The sequence below is a fragment of the Octodon degus genome, unplaced genomic scaffold (assembly GCF_000260255.1).
Source record: "Octodon degus isolate 3935 unplaced genomic scaffold, OctDeg1.0 scaffold00074, whole genome shotgun sequence".
Classification (NCBI taxonomy): Eukaryota; Metazoa; Chordata; class Mammalia; order Rodentia; family Octodontidae; genus Octodon; species Octodon degus.
This window is the reverse complement of record NW_004524650.1, coordinates 5,321,477-5,327,615: the sequence shown is the minus strand read 5'-3', so window position 1 is coordinate 5,327,615 and position 6,139 is coordinate 5,321,477. Positions and strand designations below refer to the sequence as shown.

General features: G+C 39.2%; 1 protein-coding gene across 2 annotated transcripts in view; it reads left to right on the top strand.

Moving 5' to 3' along the window:
- Positions 1-4,816, top strand: part of LOC101582876 (transmembrane protein 56) — a 109,490-nt gene extending 104,674 nt beyond the window's left edge. The window contains exon 10 of one of the 2 annotated variants that reach the window (XR_002822013.1): positions 4,780-4,816. The gene's annotated coding sequence lies outside the window, so the exon portion shown is untranslated. Of the gene's footprint in view, positions 1-509; positions 591-4,779 lie in introns of those variants that run through there. The other variant, XR_002822012.1, reaches the window with a different exon arrangement.
- The last annotated feature ends 1,323 nt before the right edge of the window (positions 4,817-6,139 follow it).

Below are 6,139 nucleotides of genomic sequence, written 5' to 3'. Positions count from 1 at the left end.
GGAGAAAAGGAAAAGGAAAATGGTGATTACTAACTGCTAAAAAGTATGTAGAGGTGGAGAAAAGAATGGTTGGATTTGATCAGTGCATATTTTACTTTTTTTTTTTAATTTTTTTTTATTTTTTATTTATTTGAGAGAGAGAGAGAGAGAGAGAGAGAGAGAGAGAGAGAGAGAGAGAGACCAAGGTGGTAAACATACCACAAGGGAGATGTTTTTTTCTATTAACTTGATTTTTCTTACTGCTTAGAACAGAATGAAATAAAAAGGTGGAAAACAACAGGGAACTAAAGAAACACTCCCACAAAGGAACTATTGTTTTGATCCAGATTGTGTTAGAAAGGCCAACAAAATAGTACTTCTCTGTTCCGTTGCTGGGAAATGCATCAACACCATTGTGGAATCCTTGAGATGCAGGCAGGGAATCTCTCCACTCCTGTGATTGATTTCCACGGGTTGCTGGTGGTCAAATGTGTGATCTTTCAAGCTCTCTCTCCCAAGTTACATTACAGCTGCCCAGAGGCCTGTGCTGAGAACTAGTTTATCGGGGACCTGCTGTGGTAAAGGCAGAAGCAGAGCATCAGTCCTGCTTGATGAACAATGAAGGCAGAGGTCTATCTTTCCCACCTGTGTTTTGAGTATTTGCTTGTATTTTATATTTAATTTTTTCATCATTTTTATTAGTGCATATTCTTTGTATCGAATACTGAGTTTTGTTTTGGCTGCTCTGCACCTACACACAGGTGCCTTGGTCGTTTTCACCCCTGTCACCTCCTTGCCCTGTTCTCCCTCCAGTTTCACACTGTTTCCCTTTGGGTTTCAATGTGCATAACGAACTTTGACTATATCCATACTACTCAGCACTAGTCCATACACCTCACATCCCCTTTCCTTTTCCTTTGTCTAATTCCTTCTTGCTTGTGGAACAGATTCCACAAATTAGGGAGAACTCTCCACATTTGTCTTTCTGAGTTTGGCTTATGCTGATCAATACAATGATTCTCAGGGGCTGGGGAGATAGCTCAGTAGAATAAGTGCTTGCCTGGCAAGTACAAGGGCCTGAGTTCAATCCCTGGTTCTGCCAAAAAAACAAAAACAAAAACAAAAAAAAACCCAGAATCAATATGATGATTCCTAGATTCTTTTTTTTTTTCAGATTCAATTTTCTTTCAAATAACAAAAAATTATTTCTTCTTTATGACTGAATAATATTCCATTCTATATATATGCCACATTTTCTTAATCATTCATCTGTTGATGGATACCTAGGCTGGTTCCATATCTTAGCTATTGTGAGCTCTGTTGTAATAAACATGAATACGCCAGGCCCATAGTATGCTGAATTTAATTCCTTTTTTTTGTTTTTTTTTTAATTTTTTATTGAGAAACAAATATCAATGAGACAGTTTCAAAACTGATTAATAGGACAGTTTCAATAATTTAATACATTGTACATTGTTATCTTCTTAGTGGTTATCCATAGTACAAGATGCAGACAGGATATCCTGTCCAAATACTGTTAGTACAAATCTTTCTTCTCATTGAATTAAGTGAAAGTAGCTGTATATCTATCCTAACTCTTCTGCATATACAGATACAAAATGGTCCTTCCTTTGTATCCCCATTTTTTGTTTAGTCCTGTCAGAGGTGGGTATTCCATTAGCATCTAAATACTATAGGTGCGTGAAATCAGCAAAACAATCCAATACAGTCTAGCAGTCCACAACAGTAGTGGGTTGTCCACAGAATTTGTTGACTTGAGAAGTTGTTGACTGCAGCTCAGCATATTAATGTGGCTTTACTTTATATACCTCATTTTTATGCTTTTTTTGCTGTATAGTTAAGACCAAGATAATGAAAGACCTGTACAACAAGAAATGTAACTTTTGTATCGGATAAAGTCAGTCAAGTACCCTCAGGATTTATGCTGTAACCCTGCACTGCACTTTGAAGATCCTTTGTCAGTGTCAGCCATGTGGATGAGTCATGGTCATTGCTTGACTAATTTGCTCTCTGTGAAAGCCTGAGAGAATGTTTTCTCTCCAGGTGGCTCTCCTTAGGCACACTCTACATCATTGATTACGTTGCTCTGTGGCCCCATAACCTCCTTCATCAGAAAATTTGGGACACAACTGAGTTACATGATGTTACAGTATAGGTTCTCCTATGTCCTGAGTCTTCACTGACCTTGAAAGGCTATGGTAAAATTGTTGGCTGCCCTTTCTTTCAGCCCTTCTATTTCTCTAAATTTTAGTCTGCAAACTTAGATTGTTAACCCTAAAGAAGAGAAGTGTATTATTACCCTACATCTTATGCAGTTGGGTTTAACTTCACTATCTGTCTGAATATCAAAAATCTTAGGCATAACATGGAACAGGTATTTTCCATCAAGTGTTGATATGTTAAACATTAAGTCCCTAAAGAATATGGAGATAAAAATTTAAAAAATGAAAAACATTTAAAGAATATGAATAAAAAATTACATATTTTTGCATAGAAATTTAGAAATCTAACCATATACAGCATAGTAGCAGGACAGTCCTGTGATTTTTTTTCTTTTTCTTGTGTCTTTTTTTCATTTACTACTCATTTAAAAAAAAAAAAAAAAACTTTTACTTGTGAGACAGTATGGTAATAATTGGTATGTCATAACAAGAAGTATGTATTTAGAAGACCAGAATGACAGGTTTTCCAAGCATGACCCTTCTATTACAAACTGCTATCTTCAGTGCAGTTGCTTGGTTCACAGGTATCAGCATGTGTAAGTTAGTCAGGGTGAGAGTCCTACCAATTAACTGCTAGTTACAAAAACCTGCTGATGTTTCTCAGGATCATTACGTTGCCCTTCTTATGCATATAAATGTATGGCTTTGTCCCCGTCCTGTTTCCCAGCTTTTCTCCTTGCCCTGTACACATTGTCCAGTCTTCATTCAAGTTCTCACTTTCCTTTTAGTTGTGTTATACCTTTCTATTTGTATTTCTTCTTTTGAGTTCTTATACTAGGGAAACTATACAATATTTACACATGTGTGTCTGGTTTATTTCACTTATGAGTATATCTTCAAGTGGCATCCACTTCAATATAAAGGCTTCGAGTTTATCATTCTTAATAGCTGAGTAATACTCCATTGTATAAAAATATTTCATCGTTTTCATCCATTCCTCAGGTGATGGGCATCTTGATTGTTTCCAAGATTTGGCTATCACAAATTGTGCTGCTATAAACATAGGCACACATATATCACTATGCTATGATGTTTTCAGATTCTCCGGGAAAATTCCCAGTAGAGGAATAGCTAGTTTAAATGGGATTTCCAGTCCAAGTTTTTTAAGGAGTCTCCACACTGATTTCCATAATGGTCGCACCAGTCTACACTCCCACCAGCAGTGGAGAAGGGTTCCTTTTTCCCCACAGCCTCTCCAACATTTCTTGTTGGTTGATTTCTTTATGATAGCCATTCTTTCTGGGATGAGATGGTATCTCAGTGTTATTTTAATTTGCATTTCATGGATGGCTAGTGATGTGGAACATTTTTTCATATATTTGTTTCCATAATTTTGTCCTCTGAGAAGTGTGTGTTCATCTCAGATGCCCATTTCTGGATTGGGTCTTTAAATTTTGGGACCCTAATGTTTTTTAGTTCTGTATAAATTCTAGAGAGCAGACCTTTGTCTGAGTGCTTATTAATTAAGATTTTTTTCAAAATTTGTGGGTTGTCTTTTCCCTTTGTTGGTAATTTCTTTTGATGTGCAAAACTTTTCAATAAGAGGAAGTCTCAGTTGTTAATTCTTTCAAGTGTTACCCATGCAATGTGATTTATGTTCATGAACTATTTGCCTACCCCTATGTCTTCAAGAGTTTCTCCTACTTTCTCTTCCAGGAGATTTAGTGTCTCTGCTTTAATGTTTAGATCTTTAATCCATTTTGACTTTAGCTTAGTGCACGGTGATAGACCTGCATCAAGTTTTAGTTTTCAGTAGGTAGAGAGCCAGTTTTTCCAGCACCATTCGTTAAAGAGGCTATCTTTCTTCCAGGAAGCATGTTTGGCTCTTTTATCGAAGATAAGGTGGCTGAATGTGTTTATAGATGCTTCTGCATCTTCTAATCTAGTCCATTGATTCTCAGGTCTGTTTTTTGCTAATACCATACTGATTTTATCACAGTAGCTCTGTAGTATAATTTCAAGTCAGGAATTGTAATGTCTCCTGCCTTGTCTTTGTTGTTCAGGATTGAGCACTCCACTATTTGATGCATATACATTTACAATTGTTACTTCTTCTTGGTGAGCTGTTTGTTTCCTTTACCAATATGTAGGGGCCTTGACACAGGACAGAAGGGCATGGAAAAGTTGGCTGGGAAGGCAGCGATGACCTGCTAATTATAAGACCCTGGAAAATAAGCTCAGAACAGCTGCTAAAGCAGATTGACTTCTGGCAAGATCGTGAGCAGATGCTTAACAGGATGGCCTAGACCCGATGCCAGCCTCAGACACGGATCCCAGCACTGTCTCTCAGGATCCCAGTGCTGGGCATCCTCCTGGGTTTCCTTAAGATCTGGGAAGTATAAAAGGACACAGATATGGAGAAGAACTTGCTATTGTGGCTTTCCTCGTGATAGCCTGCCCTGCTTTCTCCAGGATGTTCTTTTATCTTTTGGTTATTCCTCTTTTACTTGGCCCAAACTCACTTTGGAGAGCCAGTTTCTCCCTCACTCATCCCTTTTACTTTTCAAATCAACTTTGCCCTACTTTTTGCTCAATTTTCTTCATTTCTTTGTTTGAGGTGAGAAGAATCTGGAATCCAACTCTAGAAGGACAGTCAAGCGACCTCATACCTGGCAATATTTAATCGGTGTACCACTTTTAAAAGGGAGTTACCTGATAACATTTTGTTGTAGCCAGCAAAAAGAATCAAAAGCCAGGAGATTCTGGTTACAGGCTTCTTTATTTCATCTGAGTATTTGCCTTGAATTGTGCTGTTACTTAGGCATATAGCCCCTCTATCTTACCAGGGATGTGGCAAAAGTCTAAACAGAGGTAAGTCTCTAATCACATTGATAGGTGGGGAAAGTAAACATCACTGGTTCTGTGCTGTACGGAGGCAGCAAGCAGAACTAAGTGGTCCACTGGACTCAATCCCAGTGCTTTCAGACCTACCTCTACACACAACCACAATAATAAATTTGGCTCTGCATCATACAGGGTGATGCTGTCAACCTCTGTGTCCCTTACAGCCTGAGGTTCTAGCTGCTTAAGCTTTTCAGGTGTTTGTGACTCGCTATCCTCCTCTTCATGACTGTTCCTGTAGTTGCTTCCCACCCAGTCACTGTGATAGAGTGAACCCAGAGACCTGAAAGTGTGATTGTCCTCTGACTTTTAATTTCAAGAGTAGAATGGTCTTGAACAACAATGCCTTCTCCAAATGGCTCCCAATATAGCACTTCTAAATATGCTGCTGCTGTTGCAGTTGGCTTCTACAAAGCTAGCCTGCCATGCAGAAATAACCACTTGCTGAGTAAAACTCCATGCTGTGTTAGCAGCCCATCATAGCCATGGGATTTTCCTGGCACTAGGACTGCTGGTCTGTTGTTATGACTGGGGTTCTAGACCCGCTTCAGGCTTACCTTGTGCTTGTAGAATCACATTCCCCACCCACCCCAGAAACTGAGGTCTAGCAATCCAAGCTGCTTTGTTGTTTTCTCTGCATTGTCTTCTGTTTCCCTATGAGTTTTCAGCTTTCCTGTCAACTCTTTCTTGCTTCCTGAAATTCTTCTTTTTCTTTTTCCTGGGTAGTTGTTGAGGTGTCTTAATTCCAGGTCCCAAGAGGCTGTCACTGGCTGCTAACTTCTCCTCTGACTGCCATCCTGAAGTTCTTCTGTCTCTTTATTAACACCTCTGCCCATGACCTGCCCCCACCCCACCATGATGGGAATCTCTATCACGAGGGCCAAACCTGGCCAAACCTGGCTTCCTGTCTTCTCTGCTGGCCCTCCACTCTTTGGCAGGAACTGCCTCATCCCATCACAAGAGGGAATGGTGTATTGCTAGGTTAGATTCTGAGCTCCCGGAGGGCATTGACTATGTCTCATTTTTTATTTATGGAAAGCTTGAACTCTTACTGACTATAGTGGGTGCTGTTGAAC